This window comes from Leopardus geoffroyi, chromosome B2 (genome assembly GCF_018350155.1).
Source record: "Leopardus geoffroyi isolate Oge1 chromosome B2, O.geoffroyi_Oge1_pat1.0, whole genome shotgun sequence".
In the NCBI taxonomy this organism is placed as follows: Eukaryota; Metazoa; Chordata; class Mammalia; order Carnivora; family Felidae; genus Leopardus; species Leopardus geoffroyi.
The window spans coordinates 130,002,021-130,027,734 of NC_059332.1; the positions used below are offsets into that span (position 1 = coordinate 130,002,021).

The 25,714-nt window shown below is 42.6% G+C and overlaps 1 protein-coding gene across 2 annotated transcripts in view; it reads right to left on the reverse strand.

Moving 5' to 3' along the window:
• The window catches only part of PLAGL1 (PLAG1 like zinc finger 1), a 110,277-nt gene extending 87,057 nt beyond the window's left edge, over positions 1-23,220 (reverse strand). For both annotated transcript variants that reach the window (XM_045499899.1, XM_045499898.1), the window contains exon 1: positions 23,100-23,220. The gene's annotated coding sequence lies outside the window, so the exon portion shown is untranslated. The remainder of the gene's footprint in view (positions 1-23,099) is intronic.
• Between the last annotated feature and the right edge of the window lie 2,494 nt (positions 23,221-25,714).

Genomic DNA, 25,714 nt, shown 5'->3' on the forward strand with positions numbered 1-25,714 from the left:
AGGGAGTTACAGAATCTGAAACAGGCTCCAGGCTCTGAACTGTCAGCACAGAGCCCAATGCAGGACTTGAACTCACGGACCTTGAGATCATGACCTGAGCCGAAGTTAGAAGCTCAACTGACGGAGCCACCAAAGTCCCCCTCCCCCCATTCACATAACATTTTGGAAAAGGGTATACTGCAGAGATGAAAAACAGATTGAACTCATCAGAAGTTTGGGACAGAAGAATACCAACTACTCATGATGAAGCACAGAACTTTTTGTATTTGTTTCTGTTTTAAGGACCGTGAAGCAATTCTGTGTGGTAACGTAGTAGGGGATACACAACACTATGCACTTGACAAAACCTATAGAATTAAACCTTAATTTACGAAAAGTAAACCTTAATATATGCAAACTTAACAACAACAACAACAACAACAACAAATCATCCAGGAGGTCATGAATGCAGGCTGTGACAAAAGTATCTAACTGTAATTACTAATGTACAAACTCACTAAAGGGAGCCGGAGGGAAAAAGGTGTTGACCTAAGTAACTTTGGAAATGACTAAAGGTGAAAGAAACCATACATAAGCACTGAACTCCAGTTGGCGAAGTTGTTTCCCGTGGGGGTACAAGTTAACAGTTCTGAAACCACCGCACATGCATAGTGGGAATGAAAAATTAGTAAACAGATGGTGATAATGGAAGCCGGGCTTTTCTCACTGTTGGAGAGGGAGATCACAGATAAGAGAGGGGAAGACTACAGTAAGCCATACAGTACTGGATTGGAGTTGGAGATCACATTCTGAGCTCACATTTACTTTAATAAAGACACAGACGGATATAGAAAGAGTCATAGGTCCATGTAACACACAGGTTAACATTTCCTAGTTCTGTCTACTGAGAAGACCTAGATGCAATAACAGCCCGTAGCCATCAGCACACCCAACACTCAGATCTTTGTTTCTTCTTCTTCTTTTTAAATATTTTTGAGAGGGGGGGGGAGACGGGGGGGGGAGAGACGGGGGGGGAGACGGGGGGGGAGACGGGGGGGGGAGACGGGGGGGGGAGACGGGGGGGGAGACGGGGGGAGAGAGAGACGGGGGGAGAGAGAGACGGGGGAGACAGAGAGACGGGGGAGACAGAGAGACGGGGGAGACAGAGAGACGGGGGAGACAGAGAGACGGGGGAGACAGAGAGACGGGGGAGACAGAGAGACGGGGGAGACAGAGAGACGGGGGAGACAGAGAGACGGGGGAGACAGAGAGACGGGGGAGACAGAGAGACGGGGGAGACAGAGAGACGGGGGAGACAGAGAGACGGGGGAGACAGAGAGACGGGGGAGACAGAGAGACGGGGAGAGAGAAAGACAGGATCAGAAACAGGCTCCAAGCTCTGAGCTGTCAACACAAACCGTGAGATCATGACCTGAGCCGAAGTCGGAAGCCCAACCAACTGAGCCACCCAGGCGCCCCGGATGGAAAATTTTCTATCTAAAGACTGAAAAAGTAACTTTTCAACTGAAGATTTCCAGGTTGGACCAATTCACCTTACGTTTCTCAAATGCAAATTAAGCATATTAATACAATCTAGCATTGACATTTTGTCTGAAGCAAAAAGTGATTAAGAAGTTAAATGTAAGTATTCAGAATAAAAAGTGAAATTGGAAGTAAGAGCCTGTTTTTTGTTGCTTTCACAATACCCAGAAAAGAGGCTAAGGAAGAAAACAGAACAAAAGAATAGTAGGAAGGAACAGGGGAGAAGGAGTGGATGGGCAGAGAGGAGGGGGCATAGAACACTGAAATATGAGGGAATAAAAATGAAAACAGCCAGAATGGCAGTGCTGATCCCCATTCCCACTGAACCCCAGTATCCACTGAACCACACTGAAAAGAACCTGGTAAAGGTACTGGCACACTCAGAATCTGAGACTGGGCCATGGTGAAAGTGTGTTTAAGTGTTCCTTTTTTGAAATGAGGTTAGATCTTTGAAACAGTCTCTTCACTGGGAAACACTCTGCTCTGTTGGGGAAATCTTAATCACGTTTGCTAAACTATTATATTTCCATTCTAATTATCTTAATGTCTCCAGTCTTGCTAATATAGGTACACTCACATATAATATCCTAAAGGAAGGATTTGGATGCTCTCAATTGCCTCAGTTATCATTCATCTTGTGAGAAAAAAAAAAATGCCTTTACAGAGTTTTACAGGGTTGGGGGTGGGGGGAGGTGAAGGAAATATAAAGAAATCAAAACTTCAGGGACACCTGGGTGGCTCAGTCAGTTGAGCGTCTGACTGTTGGTTTCAGCTCAGGTCGTGATCTCACGGTTCGTGGGTTTGAGCCCTGCATCTGGCTCTGCACTGGTGGTGCGGAGCCTGCTTGGGATTCTTCCCTCTCTCTCTGCCACTCCCCTGCTTGCACTGTCTCTGTCTCTCTCAAAATAAATAAATAAAACTTAAAAAAAAAATTTTTTTTTCTTTACAAAAAAAGGAATCAAAACTCCAAAAATGCATAGAATTGTTCCTTTGAAGTCTCAGCCTCTCAAAGAATTTAAGGGAGCATATGGCTCTTTATCAAGTTTGCTTATTACAACTTTATGCTATAACCAAAGCAGAGTTCCTTTGTGAAGTTAATTATTTAACTATATACAGTTACTGCATAAGCCATTAACTTTTGAAACATCTTTGCCTCTTTTTAATACTCTAAAATCAACTGTTTCTCTCATAAGTGCTCCAGAATATATTAGAATAAAACACATTCGATCTTTAAAATTATATTTTTTAAAGTCAAATCTCAGTCATCTCCTAATGCAAATGCTTTATCTTAATTGTGGTGACAGCTCCAAAGGTAAACACTTTACCAAACACAGCTTTATTAAAACTCAAGCTGTATAGTGAGATTGGTTATATTTTATTGTTTCTAAGTTATAAATCAGCAGAGCTTAAGAAAAAAAGCCTCTACCCATGGTTATGAGGATGTAGAAACCAAAAAAGTACAATTAAGGGCTTAATTTAAAAAGAAATTCATGCCAGTCTTAGGAGGAGGAATTTAAAAGAGAAATAAAAAAATCACTATTATGTGCTAATTTTAGGGCGCCGTTGTAATCTGAGCTGCACTCTCTCAATGGTGAAATACATAAAAGAGAACATTCCCTAAGATCCTGATATCTGACAATGGAAGAAAAGAAGAAAATCTGGATAAACTAGCTCTATTCTGCACAAACAACCATGGTTTTCTTTGCTCCACTTCTGGGCTGCGGAGGGTGTGAAGAATGTCGAGCCAAAGCAAATGAACCCCACAAAGCACATAGTATATGGTGCGTGTGCAACTATAGTATCTATGTTGTATTTTCCTTATTACAAAAAGACAGGCTTGTTTTAGAAGTCTCGGAAGAACCGGAAGACATTTTAAATCATCATCATCTCACCATCCAGTGACGATTATTAATATGCCTCCATTTATTCCTTTCCATTCCTTATATCATTGAGATGATCTGGAATATATACAGTCTCGATTCTGGCCTCAATTTGAACACAAACATCATCCCATGACATCCATTTTTAGGCATCTGAGGAACTATCTGTAAATATTAGACAAGTTACATCCTAATTTACTGTAGAGCAATATCACAATTAAAGCAACCATTTTTCAATTATTGTATTTCTAGGTTATTATCAGTTTTTTATTTTTATTTTAGAGAAATAGAAAGTGAGAGAGGCAGAGGGGAAGAGAGAGAGAGAATCTTTGTTAATTTTTAAATTGTTTTTTATTTATTTATTGAGACAGAGAGCATGCTGGAGAGGGGCAGAGAGAGAGAGAGAGAGAGAGAGAGAGAGAGACAGAATCCGAAGCAGGCTCCAGGCTCTGAGCTGTCAGCACAGAGCCTGATGTGGGCTCGAACTCATGAACTGCAAGATCATGACCTGAATCAAAGTCGAACACTTAACCAACTGAGCCACCCTGGCGCCCCTGAGAGAGAGAATCTTAAGCAGGTTCCACACCCAGCACGGAGCACAGGGCTCCATCCCACGACCCTGGGGTCATGACCTGAGCCAAAATCAAGACTCAGATGCTCAACTGACAGAGCCATCCAGGCGCCTCTATTATCAGTTTTTAAAAAAAAAATTACAAAGAATGTAGTAAACATCTTTACATATAAAGCGTTCAGCATACTTAAAATTATTTCCTGAGGTAAGGAATGCCTTCCTACGTTTGACACAAACTCCAAAAGCCGTGAAAAAAATTGACAAGCGATCTAACAAAATCAATTTTTGGCATAAGTTCACACCATGAGCACCATTAAAAAACAAACTGGTAGGTGGGGGACTGTGACTCGTGATAAAGGGCTACTTTCTTCAATATATTTAGAGACCACTTCTACAGATCAGTAAGGAAAAGAACAACAGAACAGAAAAATGAGCAAGGATAGGAACATAGTTCACTTAGTGAAGAGTATGCAGGCAGCTCTTAAATCTACTAAACGACACTCCTTTTCATCTTGAGAAATACCAATTAGAACTGAGATTTTCCACTTATCACATGGGCAAAGATTCCACGATTTTAACACATACTGCACTGTCAAGGGTTTAGAGAAAGGGACTGTCACCCTTCACCAAGAGGAAGCTCTTCATGTCGTGACATGTAATAATCTCCAAGTATTTGTAAGTAAAACTGGGAAATACTGACTGGTTTAGACAGCATGCTATCACTTGTGTATGAATGGAGTGTGGACAGAGGAGAATACCCCTTCCCACCATGTACACACAGGCATTTGGATGGATAATGAACAATATTACTCTTTTCATAAATCCTCGGGTCTGGGGTTCACAGTAGCAAGCAAACTGCTTCACTGTCCACTCTTGAATGCCTTTTGAATTGAAAAACATTTAAATATATACCTATTAGAAAAATAAAAGTCCAATTTAAAAAATAAATTTCAAAATGTTTCTTTAGGATGGATATCTATAGGAAGAATTTTCCAGCCAAAAGAGGCTACATATTAGAAGACTCTAGACTGTGGAACTGCTTTCCCAATGGGCTTAAACTATTTCTGGTAGCCACATGTATCTTTCATAGGCATTATAGGCCACACAAGATTTTTTTTTTTTAATTTCTATACCCAACATGGGACTCAAACAACCCCAAGATCAAGAGTCACATGCTCCACTGACCGAGCCAGCCAGACACCCCAAGATCTTTATATTGGATAAAGTGATTAGGAAAAAATGACATCATTTTGATTTGCATATTTTGATTACTAGGGAGTTTGAGCATTTTCCACCTTTGGTTAGTTCTTTATAGTTCCTCTTTTGTGACTTATAGTCATCACCTTTCCCCCTTTACATACTGGGGACAATGTTTTTTTCTAAAATATATTACACAAGGTGGGGGGAGGGGTGCCCTGGGTGGCTCAGTCGGTCGAGCATCTGACTTTGGCTTAGCTCATGATCTCGCAGTTCGTGAGTTCAAGCCCCACGTCAGGCTCTGTGCTGACAGCTCAGAGCCTGGAGCCTGCTTCGGATTCTGTGTCTCCCTCTCTCCCTGCTCCTTCCCCACTCATGCTCTGTCTCTCAAAAATGAATAAATGTTAAAAAAATTAAAAAATAAAATATATTACACAGTTTATCAACCTTCTCCCTGTCACTCATTGCAACTTTTTTAAACCAGTTTTTTATCTGCCTTTTAATCTGTATTTGTTTGACAGAAGTTTTAACTTACGTGGTTAAATGTAATCATAATTTCCTCTACCTAGTTCAGTCCAAACATTCTTTAGTTGCCACTACGTACCAGGCAATTACTAAGGCCTGTGTGTAGTTGAGAGGTGCAGACTATCAAGGTGACCGACATGGGAAAGGTAATTCTGATACAGCCTGGTAAGTGAAGCTGAAGAACTACAGGTTATTATGGACACAGGTTATTATGGACACATACAACTAGGGCACTTTGCTCAACTCAGCAGCAGAGTCCAATTTTCTAGAAGAGATCATTCTATACATTTAGAGGACAAAGACATTGAGTGGGAGGAGCATGCTAGGTGCAACGGACTGAGTGTGTGTTCCCCGCAAATTTCTATGTTGAAGCCCTAATCCCCAGTGGGACAGTATTTGGAGATGGGGCCTTTGGAAGAGACTCCAGTTTAGATAAGGTCATGAGGGTAGAGCCCCAAAGATCGGATTAGTGTCCTTATAAGTGGATAAGAGCAGAGCTCTCTCAATCTCTTTGCATGCACAAACCAAGGAAAGGTTATATCAGCGTGTAACCAGGAAAAGGGCCCTTACTAAAATCCAATCATGCTGATGCCCAGATCTTGGACTTCCAGCCTCCAGGACTGTGAGAAATGTTTGTTGTTTAAGCCACCCAGTCAATGGTAATTTATTATAGCATCCTGAACTAAGTACTGAAAAATGAGTAAGTGCTATAGCAAATACCTAAAAATACGGATGAGACTTTGGAACTGGGAAGAGGCTGGAAGAGATCTGAGGCACATGCTAGGAAAAGCCGAGATTGCTCGTAGAGACTTTTAAAGGAGATTCTGGCGAGAGCAAAGAATGAGAGGAGAGCCATAGAGAAAGCGTCCAGCTTCTTTGAGAACATATCTGTAATCACGTACAAAATGTTGGTAGAAATATGGATGGTAAAGGTCATTCTGATGAGGATGAGCACAGATGAGGAACAAGTCATTAGACCATGGAGAAAGGCAATCCTTGTTAAAAAGTGGCAAAGAACTTGCCTGGATTCTAGTGTTTCGTGGAAGGAAGAACTTGCAAGCAATGAAATTGGATATTTAGACAAAGAGATTTCTAAGCAAAGTTTTGAAGGAGTGACTTGGTTCCTCCGGACAGCTTATAGTAAAATACAAAAAGAGAGCAATATATGGAAGAAAGAATTGTTAAGCAAAAAGGAAGGAAACAGAACTTAAATATTTAGAAAATTCTCATCTTATCCAAAATGTCAAAAATGAGAAAGCATGTTTGGAAGAGAATAGTATGTGTCTGACCATTTGATAAGATTAGTATAGGTGTGAACCATGGACCTAATCAACCACTCCAAAAGGAACACTGCCAGTTTGAGATAGAGGTGGGACAAAATAAAGGAAGGCTATCAGACTTCTCAGATCCTACAGGACCTTAGAATTATTTGGTTTCAAACATGCGCTATTGTTGTTGTTGTTTTTTTTTTTTTAACATTTACTTTTGAGAGAAACAGAGCGTGAGTCGGGGAGGGGCAGAGAGAGAGGGAGACACAGAATCTGAAGCAGGCTCCAGGCTCTGAGCTGTCAGCACAGAGCCCAACACAGGGCTCGAACTCAAGGACAGTGAGATCATGACCTAAGCCGAAGTCGGACACCCAACTGACTGAGCCACCCAAGAGCCCCACACACTATTCTTTAAGACAAAGGAAGAAACACACTGAGGGGGGATTCAGAGATAATAGGGGCTACCCACACTCACCACAGACCTTGAGTGCATGGGCCCAGGGGGCAAGGCTATCCCTACCTTGGTTTCAAAGGGTGGGACCACTGTCCAGCAAAGTTGTGTGATTGGGGCTACCCAGAGACGAGGGAACAAAGCCCACCCCTGGCAGAGCAACAGAGTCAGATCCATTGCCCCAGGGGGTCCAAACGGTAGTCTGTCCAGCCCAAGGAGATTATTCTCAAATCTTAAGGTCTAATGGAGTATGCCTTCCTAGGTTATAGACTTGAGACTCACCATCCCTTCCTTTTCTCCTAATTTCTCCCTTTTGGAATAGGGATGTGTATCTTATGCCCATCCCACCAGCATAGGTAGGAACCACATAACTTGTTGGTTTCACAGGTTTACAGTTTGTTTGAAATTCAGCCTCAGGCTGAATCATACAAGTCTAACGCATAGCTGACTTAGATGATACTGAGAGAACTTTGGACTTTGGAATTGATGCTGGAAGGAGTTATGACTTTTGGAGCAGCTGGGATGCAATGGATGTATTTTGCATGAGAGAAGGACATAAACTTGGGGGAGTGAGGAACATAATGTTATAGACTGAATGTTTGTGTTCTCCTGAAATGTTGAAGGTCTTACCCCCAAATGTTATGGTTTTTATAGGTGGGGCCTTTAGGAGATAATCAGGTTTAGAGGACGTCATGAAGGTAGAGCCCTAGTGATGGGATTCTCAAAAATTATATGGAGATGAAGACACCAGAGCTCACTTGCTCTCTGGATGCAATATTAAGGAAAGGCCATGTGAGGACATAACCAGGAAGAGGGTTCTCAACAAAATCTCAATCCTGCTGGCACCCTAATCTTGGACTTCCAGCCTCTAAAACTGTGACAAATAAATGTTTAAGCCACCCAGTCTATGGCAATTTGTTATAACAGCTTGAACCAGTACACTAGGTAAAGGGAAGACCATAAGAAGTGCATGGATACATAAATGGCCTGGTATCTTCGGGAAACTATCAGCTGCTTGTTATCAGCAGAGCTTAGAATACATAAAGAACTGATAGATAATGAGAGATAATGCTAAGGAGATACTGATGGGTCAGCTCAGACCTGTGATTTACACAACTGTGAAGTAACAAAATAGGGGTTTTAAGCCATTAAGTTCATGTTGATTTGTTATGGCAGCAATAGAAAACTAATACAGACTTTGGTGCCTGGAAGTGATATGCAGTTATAACAAATAAAAATATGGATTCCTATTGGAATCACACAGTAGGTGGAAGCTGGAAGAATTCTGAGAAACAGGATAGAAAGTCTTCAACAAACTGTAGTTGAAATAGGGACATTAAAGATGCGACCAGTGAGGACTCCGAAGGAAATGAAGACACGTTATTAGAAATAAAGAATGCCACACTTGAAACTGATCTACAAGTGTAACATAAGCTCTATAAGAATTCTAGCTAACTTCTATGCAGAAATTGAGAGGCTGCTCCTGAATACATATGGAAATTAAGGGAATCATAATAACCAAAACAATTTTGAAAAACAAGATCAAAGTTGGAGGGCTTACCGTAACTTCCCAAATTCAAAACTTACTATCAAGCTACAGGAATCAAGACAATGTTGTACTCACGTAAGAGTAGATATAGACCAATGAAATAGAATAGAAAGTCCCAAAACAAACACATACACCTATGGGCAGGTGATTTTTTTTTTTTATGAGTGCCAAGACTATTCAAGGAGGAAAGAATAGTCTTTTTGACAAATGAATAAAATATGGCATATCCATACAAAGATTTATTCAGCAGTAAAAAGAAATGCTACATGCTACAACATGGATGACCTTTGAAAGCATTGTTACATGGAAAAAAAAAAATCAGTAACAAAAGGACCACATATTGTATGATTCCATTTATGTGAAATGCCCAGGATAAGCAAATAGAGAGACAGAAAGCAGATTAGAAGTTGCTTAGGGCTGGGGAGACGGAAGGATTGGGGGCGATGAGGTTTCTTTGTTAAGATAATGAAAATGTTCTAGAATTGATTATGGTGATAGTCGTACAACTCTATGAATGTACCAAAAGCCATAGAACTGCATACATTAAATGACTAAATTGTGCTGCATATGAATTATATCTTAGTAAGTTCTTTTAAGAAAACCACATCAAGGCACATCATCATATTGCTGGAAACCAATGACAAAGAAAAAATTTCAAAGCAGTTGGAGGAGGGGAAGAAGACCTAAAATAAAAAGACCACCCACAAATGTGGATGAGGCTTCTTATCCCAGAATTATAAAGAACTACTAAAAATAAAAGAAAGACAAACCATCCAAAATAAGACTGGGCAAAACATATAGATAGGCATTTAACTGAAGAATAAACTGAAATGGGCAAGAAAGAAATGAAAAGATTGTTGACTTCCTTAGTAATCAGGTAACATAATTCAAAAATATCAGAAACCAGGAGCACCTGACTGGCTTAGTTGGTAAACCTTTCGCTTCTTGACTTCAGGGTCATGAGTTAGAGCCCTAGTTAGAAGTAGAGCTTATGGGGCGCCTGGGTGGCTCAGTTGGTTAAGCGTCCGACTTCGGCTCAGGTCATGGTCTCGCGGTTCGTGGGTTCAAGCCCCACATCCGGCTCTGTGCAGACACGCTCGGTATCTGGAGCCTGCTTCTGATTCTTTGTCTTTCTCTCTCTCTGCCCTCCCCTGCTCACACTCTGTCTCTCTCAAAAATTAAAAAACTTAAAAAAAAAAAAGTAGAGCTTACAAGAAAGGAAGGAAGGAAATATCAGATACCATTTCACACTGTAAAATTTAAAAGTCTGACAACACATATACTTCTGATGGAAGTATCAAATAGCATAACCACTTTGAACAATTTATAACATTCAATGAATACAAAGGGGTATGTACTAAATATCCCAGAAATACCATTATTTGTTATAAATCCTAGAAAATGTATGTATATGTATGCCAGGATGTATGTACAAGAATGTTCAGGGGCACCTGGGTGGCTCAGTCAGTTGAGCATGGGACTCTTCATCTCAGGGGTTTTGAGTTTGAGCCCCATATTGGGTTTAAAGATTACTTAAGAACAAAATCTTTTTAAAAAAATAGAAAATACTTTATAATTTGTGTATCTAGTCAATATCTCATTAAAAACCATTTGCAAAAAGAAAAGCTAATAGGAGATAAAGAAGTAGGGACAACTAACCTTAAATATTTTAAGTTTGAGAGAGAGCACACGCGCAAGTGGGGAGGGGCAGAGAGAGGAGGAGGGAAGGAGGAAGAATCCCAAGCAGGCTCTGAGCTGCCAGCACAGAGCCAGGTGTGGGGCTTGAACTCACGAACCGTGAGATCATGACCTGAGCCAAGACCAAGAGTTTGACGCTTAACAGACTGAGCCACCCAGGCACCCCTAACCTTAAATATTCTTTGGAACACCTGGGTGGGAGGAGGAGCGAGAGAAGGTAGTGGTTAGAAGGGGCCCAGGGTAAAGAGAAGGTTTGGCTTTATTCTCTTCCAGAGTAGGAAAGGGGTCAGCAAACATACCGGCTAAGGAATAAAAATGAGTAGAGACAGAGATTGGTAGGTTAATGGTGGCGGTAGTGGGAATGGTAGAAGCTAACATTCACTGAAAACCTGTGCCAGATACTGTTCCAAGCCCTTAACCTGCCTTATGTCACAGCAGTCCTATTACTAGTCCCATTTTCCAAATGGGAAAACTAAAGCATAGAGAAGTTCAGCACATGCCCATGGCTACACATTTAAGAAGTACAAAACCACATTCTAATGTGGCAGACTCTGGCCCCAAAGCCAGGATTTATATCCTCTGTGCTATATTGGCCTCTAAGGAAGAGCATATAAGTGAGAGAGCAAAGTCCGACAGGTGTGAAGACAGGTCTTGACTAAGTAAGATACTTCCAAGGCAAGAGGAGGATAAATGGCAGGAATGGGGAAGGACAAATGGGAAGGAAGCAGTTCCCAATTTATAGTCTCCATTTTTTTTTTTTTTTTTTTTTCAAATGAGGTAGGAGGTCAGATTGTTGAAAGTGGAGTGGAGACTGGGTTGAACTAAAAACATTTGTGTGTCTGATGGGAGCTGAGTGGAACTAAGACCAACAAAGGGAACACGAGATTCACATTCCCCATGACGTATACCTATTGCATGGAATGCTAGGTCCAACCTCCGGCACTGACTGAGGCGTTCTTTCTTTCTCTTGATCTTGACTGGTTGAACTCAAGTAAATTAAACGTGCCCATAATGCAATACTACTGCAAAGTCTTTGAGACCAGCAACCACAGCTCACTCAGCTTTCCTGCCTAGAACCTCTAAATTTTATCTTTTGGATGTTGTTCTCTTGTTGTCCGAGGAGAAAAAAAAGGCAAAACAAAACATCTCTATACTCTTTTAAGGCAAGCTTTCTTTTACATTTCTGTCTCCATAATTAGATTATAAATCTATTCTAGGGAATAAAACCATGCCTTTCAAAGAACAAGCATAGGATATTTAAATCTCTGTCCTGGCTAATTCAATAACTGAATTTCCGTACATATCTCTGAAACAAATTACAACACAAAAAAGTGGACTTCTTTCTTAAGTGCTACCAAAACTGTATTTTTACACAGATTTAAAACTCATAAAATCTCTTTACATGGCTTTAAAGCAATAAGCTCTTATCTTTCCAAAGTATCAGTCCAATCATCCAATGATCAAATTCCAAATTAATGACATTTTCCTATAGTCTATGAAATCCCCCAATTTAGGGAACTATATCCATTACCTTTACTACAAATAATATCTTCAGGCAAAATCCACTGGCAAACATTCACAAGTTGAGAAAAATAATTTCAAAACAACTTAGTATGTTATATTTAACAATTTATATTAAAGTAATCAGCAATAGACTTTAAATTTTTTAATGTTTATCTAATTTTGAGAGGGAGGGAGAGAGAGAGAGAGTGAGAGATGGCTGGTGGGCGAGGGGTAGAGAGAGGGAGACACAGAATCCGAAGCAGGCTCCAGGCTCTGAGCTATCAGCACAAAGCCCGACAAGCCCGACGTGGGGCTCAAACTCATGAACTGTTAGATCATGACCTCAGCCGAAGTTGGACACTTAACCAACCGAGCCACCCAAGCACCCCCTGTAGACTTCATCATAATCATATTATATGACATTGCCCCAAATAGATATTTTCCCAAATTTCTCTATATGCCATGCAATTAAATTGCAAAATATATTTCAAAAAATAACGAAACCACTCAATACAGGAAACCGCAATAAGCAAAAGAATCGGACACAGGGAAACCGGTAACTGCAACGTGTGTTTCATGAAAAAAAAAAAAAAAAATCTGTTCAGACATGTATTCAGATGCCAAATAACTTCCACTAGGACTTTCATCCACAAATTCTACTTTGTTGCTATGATCCTTTTAGGTAAACAACACATTCAAATGATTGCTAAGGATAATCACCTACTTTTATTTTTGTCACCAGCAGTATCTTACCTGATGGCCTTTTAAGCCGATGTTTCAAATATTTTTGACCACAATCAACAGGAAGAAAAAATTTTTCATGTCGCAACTCAATACAAACACATTCATGAAGTTCGTATATTTATCTTACTAATAGTGATGCACTTTTTTTTTAATACTGGTTTCATTTTACCAAATTAAAACAAGAGTTTGAAAAAATACTGCTTCAATTATTTTACTTATATATATATTTTTAATGCTTATTTTGGGAGGGGAGGGGCAGACAGAGATAGGGGCAGAGGATCCAAAGCAGGCTCTGTGCTGACAGTAGAGAGCCCGATGCAGGGCTCAAACTTACGAACCACAAGATCATGACCTGAGCTGAAGTCACACACTTAACTGATTGAGCCACCCAGGCGCCCCCTCAAAAGTCATTTTCGATAACATGATTCTAGGTTGCTATTCAGAAGTTAAATAGGATTTGCCTGAGTATCAGAAAAGGGTATAAGTGACTCCCATGGACAGGATCTCTCTGCATCCATCCCAAGCCACGTAGGTTGGAAAAGAGTAAACCACCAGCAAGGTAAGAGTAAAGAAAAGGTAGACAGAACCATCTTGTTGATATCTGATCAGAGTCCTCCAAAATTACGTGAGGCACTATAGAATACAGGATAGAACACAAAATTTAGAATTCAGTCCCAATTCTACCATGTTGGGCAAGGCACCTTGCAGACATTTCATTTTCTCAGCTGTGATGAACAACATGGGTCAGGGGCTAGTCTCTTATCCACTACTCTATTCCCAGAGCCTGAACAGTGCTTTGTATGTAAATGCTCAACAGAGATTGAATAAATGAATATCTTGTTCATGTGGCTGTAAGCAGGATGTCATCCAAATGTGAGTTTTTAAAATCAGTCTGAGATCATTGGAGACCCAGTATATGCTGGAAGCTTCACATTACCCAATGACTAAGTGCCTTCCTCTTTTTTCCGAGAAAAAAAAAATGGGATTGGGAGGATTTTGTTTTCTTTTCTATCAGTTCATCCTTAAGAAAACATGTATACTCTTCTCTCCTACATCCAGCATATATGTAATATTGTGCCCTCTTAAACCACAAATGTAAAAATTGAGCTAGTCTTTCATGCACCTGAACTATTTAGCTCCTCCTTGGAACAAACAGATGCCTTAAGAGGGCCACAAAACAAAACTGTAAATTACAGTATTCAATTTTTTAGCTTAACATCTATATTGGTAAATGTTTTGAAATTATTTTGACTGATGCTCAATCTCATATTGCCAAGATAAATCATTTATTCCATTCATTGTTACTTCTTGAGCAACTCTTTTAGCTATGCTATCATGCCTGCTTCTATGAGGAATAGAAAAGATTCCTGTTCTTACAATCTTAACATGACTTATCAGGAACCTATCCACTCGCTATGTAAAATACTAAGTATAATAATTAGTATAGACAGTACGTCCTTAATATTTGGATAAAAAGAAATATTTACCTTCATAAAGAAACTCATCACCTAAAGTTCTAGGCTTCAGGATGGTAAATACATGGCAAATGGTCGCCATTTTCTTCACCCTCTAGTACCTTTGTCAGGCCATTTACCGATCATGGTATTCTTGCCTAGTGAACATAGATAGGATCTCTGGATTCTTCTCAACACAACCCTCTAGGCAGCCACAGTCAAATATGATGAAACTTATTTGTCATCTCTGGGTTCGAAATTCCTTAAGTGGTTGGAGAAAAGTCTTTGCTTGTATTAACTATCACATGAATCCTGTCCAAATATACACCAAAAAGAACATCTTTAACTCCAAAACCTACCAGGGAAGAGGTATTCATTTTTCTACGTTATCTAACAAAATTATACTATTTAAATTTGGGTCTTAAATTACCTATGTCAAATGGTGATTATTGTCTACAAATCCAATAAAGACACTTGATGATCATTAAGGCTAATTCTGTAACAAATCACACACGAAATTATAAAATTTTTTCATGTTTATTTTTGAGAGAGACAGCCAGCTTATGAGTGGGGGAGGCACAGAGATACAGGGAGACACAGAATCCAAAGCAGGCTCCAGGCTCTGAGCAGTCAGCACAGAGCCTGATGCGGGGCTCGAACCCACAAGCCATGAGATCATGACCTGAGCCGAAGTCAGACGCTTAACCAACTGAGCCACCCAGGTGTCCTGAAATTATAAAATTAATATATGTTCATATAACAAAAGTACCTAAGTAAAAATTGGAAGTTTACCATCCCTTTAATAGTCCATTCCCCAGAGGTAGCCAGGATTAAGTTTGGTGAATGTCCTTCCTTCCTTCCTTCCTTCATTTATTTTTGAAGGAGAGAGACAGAGACAGAGGGAGAATCTTAAGCAGGCTCCACGCCCAGCACAGGACCTGCCTTGGGGTTCAATCTCACAATTGTGAGACCATGACCTGAGCCAAGATCAAGAGCTGGACACTCCACTGACAGAGCCACCCAGGTGCCCCAAACTTCCTTTACATTTATACAAGGGAAATCTGTGTGTTCACGTCTCAGTTATACTAGAGCTTATTTTTTTTAATTTTTTTTAAACGTTTATTTTTGAGACAGAGAGAGACAGAGCATGAATGGGGGAGGGTCAGAGAGAAGGAGACACAGAATCTGAAACAGGCTCCAGGCTCTGAGCTGTCAGCACAGAGCCCAACGCGGGGCTCAAACTCACGGACCGCGAGCTCATGACCTGAGCCGAAGTCGGCCGCCCAACCGACTGAGCCACCCAGGCGCCCCAGAGCTATTTTCTTGATGAAAATATTTCCAGCAAATTTTAAATTTATAAATGAAATGCAGTATCTAATAGATGAAGGATCATGCCAATTTAATGTTATATTTTGTATCTAACACAGCTCAGCGTTTGAAAGAAAACACTGTGAAAATGCATTAACCCAGCACTTTTTCACAACCTGAATTGTTATAATGAAAGATTCCACCCAAATTTTGCTGAAGCTCAAAAAATGGAACTTGCTATTGAAAAATATCCTTTGCATATGGTGGTACTACATACATAGAAAAAGGAAGGCCTCATTTCTTGTTAGGAGAAATTGAAAATAGGAGAAATAAGCACCGAGAGGAGCCACAGATATTCACATCCATAGATATTCATGCAAACACATTTGCCGAGACACAAGGTAGTCAGCAAAGAAGGAAGCTCACCAAGTGCTTAGTTTAACACTTTCATTTTACATATAAGGAAGCAGATTCAAAGGTCACAAAGCCAAGAACAGAAGCAGGACCAGAATCACAACCCACAGTCTCTTGCTGTGCAAAACCACGTGGCCTCAGCATTCTTTAATGTGAGGAACTGCATTTATATGGAATGAAGTTTTACCTGGTTTAAACACAATTGCTTTTGTCCCCGTATCTTCCTCCTTAGCCCCTGGATCCCTCTCTCCCAGGACTCCCAGCTACCCTCAAGCCTGCCATCCCTTCTCACTCCAGGCTGGATTCTGCAGCCTCTTCTATGGGCGACCCTCTGGCTGGTGCATCTACACTCTGCCCAGAACCCCGTCCTTTAAATTATCCTTAACAAAGTCCCAAAGCGCCCAAGAAGAGAAATGTGCCTGCTCGTCTCCAGATACAGAGCCATGGTTGTGAGAGAGAGAGAAGTCATGAGCACAGGTGCCTTTAGGAAAGCCAAAGGCATTTCATTTACATTTCATTATTAAGGACCGAGGATCAAAAAAAAAAAATCTGATCCCCACAATTATATAATCAATGTCTTGAGTTCTGTATTCACAGAGATAGATTCATACTTCCAATAAATAGCAGCCCTATAATTTAGGCTAAAGTTTAACCTTTGAAAGTTCTTGTAAGGAGCACTCTTCTGAAAGCAGAAACACTTTTTCATAATGATATCGCAGAAGTTCAACATGTAAAACAGAGTTCACTGTATTTTTCCCTCATCCCTTCTCCTAACCCACACCCACCTTTGGGCACCCCTGAGGATCCCTTGAGCCCTAGAGATTTGAACTTTATATATTTTGACACATTCACACCTTTATTAAGCAATGTCAACACCTATACAGAGTAAAAGACCTTTTACACATTGCAAATTGATAATAATGGGTAGTGTTCTATTTACCTCTTGCTTGCTAAAAACTTCACTTCCCCCCACTTCTCTGCCCCCCCCCCCAACATTAACTACAAATATCTTGTTCTGTGCTGGATAATGTATATATTAAAAATGACTTTTCTTCTGATCACAGACACACCCCACCCGTGTCCCAAGCCAAGGGCTGTTCCGTTGGTGGCAAGAGGGGCATGAGCCCAGTGCCAGAGTCAGTCGGGCACCTGCTCACAATGCTCCAGAGAACTGTACCCTTCTCTGCCCTGGGGGCTGCCTTCCAATGTACTCCCAAATTCCAAACCTTCAAGCTGCTAACGACACTACATTCCCTTTGATCCTCATGCAAAAATGACAACAAATTAGCTTCAACAGTTCACACTTCTAGTCCCCCCTCCCTGAAAGCCCAGTCTAAGCAATTAACCCCTGGGGTCAGGGGTTGCTGTTGGGGGTGCCATAGACCATCTCATTTCCTCCACACCACTCACCTGTGTCTCTTACTTCCAGATGCTACTCCTGCCTTCCTTTAGCCTGAAGTCTTCAGGTTTGTGGACTTGTGCAAACCAATGGCCAATTCAGAACCCACTTATCACTGTAGTTGTATCTTTCGCCAGATCTTATTCCAAGTTTAGGCTGAGCCAATACTTGATTCTCTGTGACAAGAGTGACTTGAAATTCACACACATACACTGAAGCGAAAATTGGCAGAGTTGCCCAAATAGTACTCAAAAGCAAGTTGGCACGTATTAGAATTTCTCCTAAGAGAAATGACCTCTGATTTAAGAGAGGTTGTCATAACTAAATCAAAATCACGAATACCTGACCGTGGTTGACAAATATAAGCAAAGGCTGGTGATCTGGGAGTCCTGGAAAGGGAGACGAAGAGGAGAATTTCAGTCAATGCATCTCTACCACGGTGCAAAGGAGAGTGAAGCCATTGGTTCATTGACTGGCCAAGGGTAGATCACAGGCTGCGGTGGCTTCGTGACATTATTCGGAGGATCAGTCAACTCTCCTGTTCTCTCTTCTCAGCATGCAGCCCTCCAGCCTTTAACTGGTTTCCCCTGCCATAATGTAAATGCCTAACCCTGCTTCTGAAAAAGTAAATGGACCTGCTGGGCACTTTCATCTTTCAGATGTAAATTAATAATCTAAAAATGGGATGCTGTAGATAGGTTCTGATTTGTTTACTTAGTATGACTCAGACCCACAGGTCCTACTGACATCTGGGCAGGATTCAAGGGCCTTTGTGTCTGATAACAAAGGTCCCAAAGTCCTCTCCAGACACCTCCCCTCCACTTTCCTTTCCTGGGGATCCTATGGCTTCCTGATCTGACCTCCTTTCTAAGAATAGGGAAGAATCATTTATACTTTGATAAATGCTCTTCACAGCTCTAACTGGAACTTTCTTAGGTATTTTTGATACATTTAGCAAATATATTCAATAGTTAATGCCTATCATAGCTAATCACTCAATTTTCTATCACATCTTGTGAATTTCAGGGAGCCTTGTAATTGGCAGAGGAAGCTTTGACTTGCCACTAGTATTCTCCCATGGAGGCTGCCCAGCAAATAAACCGGCTTTGGTCTTTTGGGATCCCTGGGACCAATTGTGGAGAATCAGCCTCAAGGTCCCAGTTAGCTATACTCTTCTTTTAAAAAAGAAAATTTTTTTAATGTTTATTTCTGAGAGAGACAGCATGAGTGGGGGAGGCACAGACACACACACACACACACACACACACACACACACACACACACACATACATAGAATCTGAAACAGGCTCCAGGCTCTGAGCTATCAGCACAGAGCCCGACGCAGGGCTGGAACTCACAAACTGAGATCGTGAGCTGAGCTGAAGTCCAATGCTTAACCGACTGAGCCACCCAGGCGCCCCATCCTGTACTCTTCTTACTCCTGTAGCTTTCTATCCCTAATGCCATCCACTGCTCCCGCACCCTCAGGTGACCAGGGTTTGAAGGCTATTCTCACTCCTGCAAGAAGGCTGAGGCCCCCCATTTCCAGGGGGCTTTCTCGAACTTTTTGAGAGCACTCTGGTCCCCTCCTTTTGGGAGACTGTGCTACACCCACTTAGCATTTACATTCATTTCACCAATTGTTTCTTCACTGCTTCCTGAGCAATCTGGTGACTTTTTACTGTGAGTATCACCGACAACACACAACACTACCCTAAGGCACTTACATTTTTGATTGCTTGACGGGGGTTAAAAATGCTAAATTGAGAGTTACAAAATTGGGAATCCTTTGCATGTAAAAAGAGAACGATGATCCATGAAGATTAAAGGCACACCCTCATTAAGGAGAAAAAATGAACCAAAGCTGGGGTCTACGCTCAAAAATGTTTTCTTTATGCTTTTTTGCATCCTTGTTTTACATTGAAGAGATTCTTGGTCATACTTCTCCATCGCAAGTTACTAATTAAGATTCTAATTAAAAATCTGACCCACATCCATGAGTTCCCTACACAGCCATGATCCATGCACGATCCATGATCCTCTCGCCCACCTCTCCAGGGACCAGACTCGTGTTAAAGGGAATATGCAAGGAAGTATTATTTGTACCCCAGAACCACCAGCTGCAGATGAAAGCAGTTAAGTCTCTGAGAAATAAGGCTACTTTGCTAGTAATATGACAACACATTACTGGAAGCTGAAGAGACGGGCTCCCCCTTTTACGGCTCTTCCATAGAAGACTTCCTCATGGCTTTCCCACTGTCTCCCTCTCCCAGTCCCATCCATAAGTCTCAGAAAAATGTAATTTCCATAGAAATCAAGGAGAAGTGGACAGGCACTGGGTGCTGGGGTTAGTGGCAGCCTTGTAACAGACGCCCACAACTACAGCCTTTGCCCCTTGAAACACCAGGAAGGGTCGACTTTGGCCATAACCCTAGTAGAAACCTGGTGGAGGAGAAACACAGACACAAAATTGCGAAGCACAGAGCTTCTCCCTTCAGTTCAGCTACCTAGAGGACTTTTGCAAGCCAGCCGTACCCAACTCCAACTGGAAAAGGACAGAACTATCTGTCTGGCTGACTGCTGTTGCCACTAGGATCAAGTGAGGTGACATAAGAACAGCAAGAGCAGAAGCCACTGGTGATTGAGGCCTTAGCACAGCCAGGTGCCTCCTAAGCATCATAGCTGTTAATCCTCACAAGTCTCCTATAGGTCATATGATCCTCATTTTACAAATGAGCCGACACAAAGTCACCGGCTAGTAAGTTATTCAAACTCAGAACTGTTGAGCCCACGCTTTAACTAACACATTATATGGCTTCCTTTCATGTTTTGAAATGACTGAAAACTAAGAGTCCATACGCATGGGATCAGAACGCAGAAGACAACAGATCCCTGAAGAAGCTGGTGGCCATGTTTGATTTACCCATTTCTTTTTCACTCTTCCCTCCCCACAAGTACCTACCCCTCTCCACCACCAATTCTGTCAAACTTCATTCTCCTCTTAAACTCCTTTTTTAATTTGAAGTTTACTTATTTGAGAGAGGAGGGGGGTGCAGAGAGAAAGGGAAAGACAAAATCCCAAGCAGGCTCTGTGCTGTGGGGCTCGAACTCACAAACCGTAAGATCATGACCTGAGCCGAAATCAAGAATCAGATGCTTAATCGACTGGGCCACCCAGATGCCCCCACCTCCTTCTAATTATTCCTGTTTATTCCTCTTACAGCTTTCCTTTTGTGCCCTCTCCTCTCCTACATTTGAAGTTTTCCCAATTAACACAATGAGAAGCACCAAAAAAAAAAAAAAAAAATCACATTTTCAAAAAGTGGATATAACTAAAAGGCTATCTGAATATTATTTTTAAATGGAGCTAAATAGTAAGAATGCAACACACATTGAAGGTGTGTGTGTGGTGTGTGTGTGTGTTTTAACAACCCTTTCTTGGATTAACTGTAGACACAGCTGAGACTTACAAAGATAAAGTGATAGAAAGCCTAGTAAATTTTAAAGAGAGTCATCATGAAACCAAAAGTCATTTCTACTTTAGATTGTCAGCATATGATTACACTAGAATTTCATCAGATTGAAAAATAAGAACACAGATTTGACTACACTTAGAATCTTCAGTTCTCAAAGCTTTTACGGAAGGGTGCTGTTTACCCAGATCCTAGGTCACCTCTTACGGATGCCCTTCCCCTAAGGCTGATGGGGCTACTCTTTCTTCTGAGCCACATGGAACTTTGTTCATTCTATACCTTTACTGTCATCTGAACCAGGTTATATTGTGGTTTTCACATCCGTGTCCTCCACTAGACAGAGATGGCCAGAATAAAAGTTTTTTAAAACTGCATTTTATTCATCTTTGTATTTCTGAAATGCCTGGTACATCAAGATCCTCAACACACATCTGTTGAGTAATGGAACCAAAATTCACATTTCGCAGGGAAACATGTAGCCTTCAGCCTGGTTGGGGTTACCAGAGGGGAGGACACACTGGGGATTACTGGCTCTCGATTTGCCTAGATGAAAATAACCTAAAGCCTTTGGTGTTTTAGAAGAGGAAATATACATGGTGCATTTTTCAAACCATCATCCAGGGATGGGGCAGGCTGGAGCTTGCTTGCATTTCTTCCAGATGATTCTGATTTTCTGAGTTGCAGTTTACACGAACTCTGTTAGAGACTGGACTCCCGGAAAACAAACACTCCTTTTCCCTGGCAAGGTCATTCTTCCTTCCACTCCCCTCTCACTTAATCCAAACATCCAAAGGCACGTGTCCTTTGTTGCCACCGAACCAGGATTTTGGATCATTATTCCAATTTCCCCCCTCTCAACACACTTCCACACATCCTATACTCTCCGGTCTTGATAACAAGTTCTTAGGGGCTACTTTACAAGTGAGGAAACACTGTGCTTAAAATTTGTTCAACAGTCACACCGAGTTGAGCCCGGTTCTTCCACTTCCTGATTCCTAACCAAGCGCCCACAGCAAAATCCCCACGGAAGCTTTTACAAAAATTGCCAAGGCCTGGGCTTCACCCGCACCACTTCTGATTCGGGATCTCTGGGGTGGGCCCAACAGGTGTACTTTGAAAAACTCTCCAGGTGCTTCTGGGAGGGGCCTCAGGCCATCCCGCACCAGACAATATAATAAACCTCGTGATGTCATGATACGTTCCCTGAACACCTCGCAGCTATTTACTTTCCTTCAAGTGGCCAAACAGACGCTCAAAACCACGACATCGGAGTAGCTGTAGTTGTCACTTTATTTTTCTCAATCGAGGAGGCTTCTACGGACCTTCTTCACACTTAAGCAAACGAAACCAGCACCCGGAGGTCGCTATCCCTCGACTAAGCCGACCCTCCACCCAGCACACATACAAACAAGCAGGGGCGCCGTCGCTGATACCAAAACGCAGCTGCGCACCTGCAAAAGCTAGGGCGACCACCGCCTCCGGCAGCGTGTCCCGCCCGCCGCACAGCATGGGGACCCAGCTCCCTAATGCTCTGTGCCTTGTCTAGGGTGTCGGGGGCACCACGGTCCCCAGTCCCTTTTCTCCCGAAGTCAGTGGGGACTCTCCCCCCCGCCACTCGGTCATTTTCTTCCCAGCAACTCAGTCTCTCCGGGGACAGGCTACGCTTGAACTTGAGATTCTCACGTTTGGGGTGGTTCAGAAATTACCCTGCGGTAAACGCAGACCTCCCCGCACCCTCCGCTCTGCGCACACGGAGCCTAGATAAGGCAAAACACGCCCCCCCCCCCCCCCCGCCGGGGACCGCGGGGCGGGCGGTAGGTGGCAGCTCCTCCGCTCCCTCGTCACCGTCACCCGCCCCGCCCCGCGCAGTAGCGAGCTGCGGCCGACCCCAGAGAAAGGGGAAGCGCGCCCCGAACCGCACGGAGCCGACCCGCCGGCGGCCAGCGCGCCCCTCAGCGCGCGGGAGCCGCCGGGCCTGGGGTCCTCGACTCCCGCGACGGCCCCGCCTCGCCCCGCCGGCCTCCGGCACCTGCAGCCCCACGGCCGCCGGGCCCGCGCGCCCACCTGCGCGCCGGCGCCCCCCACCCCCGCCCGCGCACACCCCGGCTCCCCGCCGCCGCCTCCCGGCCTGCCGAGCGCCTCACCTTCCAGTCCTCCCAACACGCCGCCAAGTTTCTCCTCCTCGGAAAGTTCTGGGGCCCGATCCCGCGGCCCGGCGCGGGCACCGAGGGGAAGCGGGCCGCCTGGACGGCCGCCGGGCGAGCAACGCGGCTCCGACTCGGCGGCGCGGAAAAGGAGAAGGGGAAGGGGAGGAAGGGGCGGGGAGCCTCCGCGGGGTGATCCCCTCCGACCCCAGCCTGCCCGCGTTGGCCGCTCGCAGGGACTTGGGCGCCGATTTTCCGGCCCGCCGTTGGCGACACTGGCGCTCTCCCGGCTGTCCTCACCTCCAGTTGCTAAGAGCTTGGGCTCTGGGGTCAGGCCGTTGTCGGTCTTGCCCCACTACTTACAAGTGTGTGATCTTGGGCAGTTTCCTTTACCCCTCTTTGCAAAATGAGGAAAACAATACAGTACCCATCCAGGGCGAAGCCAGATTTTGTGAGGCCTGAAACTTAAAAAAACGGCCGGTGTGGGGGGGCTCCTTCAAGGGAAGACTTAAAATTAGGCTCAGGGCTTTGAAAGGGATGAGGACAAGTGACAAGGCCTGAAGCTTCACTAGCTTTACATGTCAAATGCCTTCTTGGGAGAATTAAATTAAGTGAACCACGTGCAAACTCACAATGGGGCCCGGTGCACTCGACAGGTGTTGTTGACAGGGATGATTTCCTTGTAGCCGGTCAGGTGGACCTGGGAGGGGAAGAAATAACACTGCCAATTATGTGCCAGGTGTCTTAAATACATATTGGGCTTAATTTATGCACAAACGTTATGCCAGTTTTACAGTTCAAAAACCTAAGGCCCAGAGAAGTCCTGTAACTTGCTCGTGGTTACACGGAACCCAATTCTGACACGTTGCAAATACCTGGTTTTTCCGCAGTTTTACCTCACAAATACTAATATGTAAATATCCTCTATAACTTTTTGTCTGAGCAAGAAAAGAAAGAAGAAGAAATTCCCCCTCGAGAGAACAAAGGGTTTCAGAAATACCTGTATTTCTGAATTTTCACTGCAAAATTTCCCCAGTTCAATACAACAGCAAATGGATTGCCCTTGAAATCACACCCCGCACATGTGAAGTACCCTGTTGCAAAATCAATAAATGGCTTTGCTTAAATGTGTTCAGGTTACACATTTGCTTGCTCTGCTAGCACTATGTGTTTACTTTTTCTATCGATTATTAATACTAGTGCAATTCAGATTGATGCGTTTATAATCTGTCTGCAAGGGGCTTATAAACTAAGACAAACAATAACATAATGAAAGGAACTCTCCGTGTGTAAGTCACTTTGCGTACCTTTCTCATTGGAGCTCCACTGTCTTTGCTACAGATAAGTTACCCTCCATCTACTGACAAAAACTCGGAAGCGTATTGCCTCCAAGCTCACACAGACACCCAGAATTTGAACTTAGTTTGGCCTCAGTCCTAAACCGTGGCTCTTTTTTATACACCTTGGTAAAGGAGAAGAAACTAGCAAAACTACATGAATCTATGTCATTTATGTCCTGCAAAGTGAGGGAAAGGAAGATATCAAATGCTAGTCGTTATTTTCTTAAAAACTCTCTATAGCAGAAAACTAAAACATAAAGCTTAGACAATTTGTTTTCTAGAGTGAGGAAGAGTGACTAGTATAGTATCAGGCACATAACGGACAGCAAATTTGTTGAATGAACTAATTCATAAAATAATTAGTGAAATGGTACTTGGTGATGCTTATTAAGTCACAACCTTTCAATAGATGTGATTCTTGCAAAATGACAGTACAACAAAGAGGTATCCCCCCACCCCCACCTCTGTGTTTTTCTCACTGTATCTACTTTTGGGTCACTATTTAAAAAAAAATTTTTTTTTAATGTTTACTTATTTTTGAGTGGCAGGAAGGGCAGAGAGAGAATGACAGAGACAGAATCCGAAGCAGGCTCCGGGCTCTGAGCTGTCAGCATAGAGCCTGATGCGGGGCTGGAACTCAGGAACCGTGAGATCATGACCTGAGCCATGCTTAACTGACTGAGTCACCGAGGTGCCCCAGCTTTTGGGTCACTATTAACCAGTAAAATGGGCAAGTTAAAGTTTAAGAGGGAGCAAGAGGAAGAAGGAAAGAACGAAGAAAAATAAAAGGACGATAGGCAAGAGAGGAGAGAGAATGAGGAGGGACGTCCTTTCTTCTGCCTGCTCCTCAGAGGGAAAAGATCATTTATCTGTAAGAAATATGAGAAAAAAATCAAAAGTATGTTAAATCCTAAATTATTAAATTGAAGCTATAGTTTTATTTTTATTGTATTAGTGTAAAAACAGCAATATTTTGTTAAGACGGAAAACAAAACCTGCATCGAAGCAATCTGTGCATTCCTCCCTGCCCCCCATGTTAGTTCTGCAGTGGCTTTGGATGAGGTGGGGGATGGGAGTCACACGTTTAGATAAAGAAGGTAAGTTCACTACCTCTCCCTCAGGCAGGGAAGCGTTCATACAGGAAATGAACTTTCAAAGACTTTCAAAAACAAACTCAATAAAGGAAGTGAGAGAGGATGGCATATATACAACTTTCAAGGAATAGGTGATTTTTCAGAAATTCCAAGGAGGGGATAAAATGGTGACTCTAAGAAA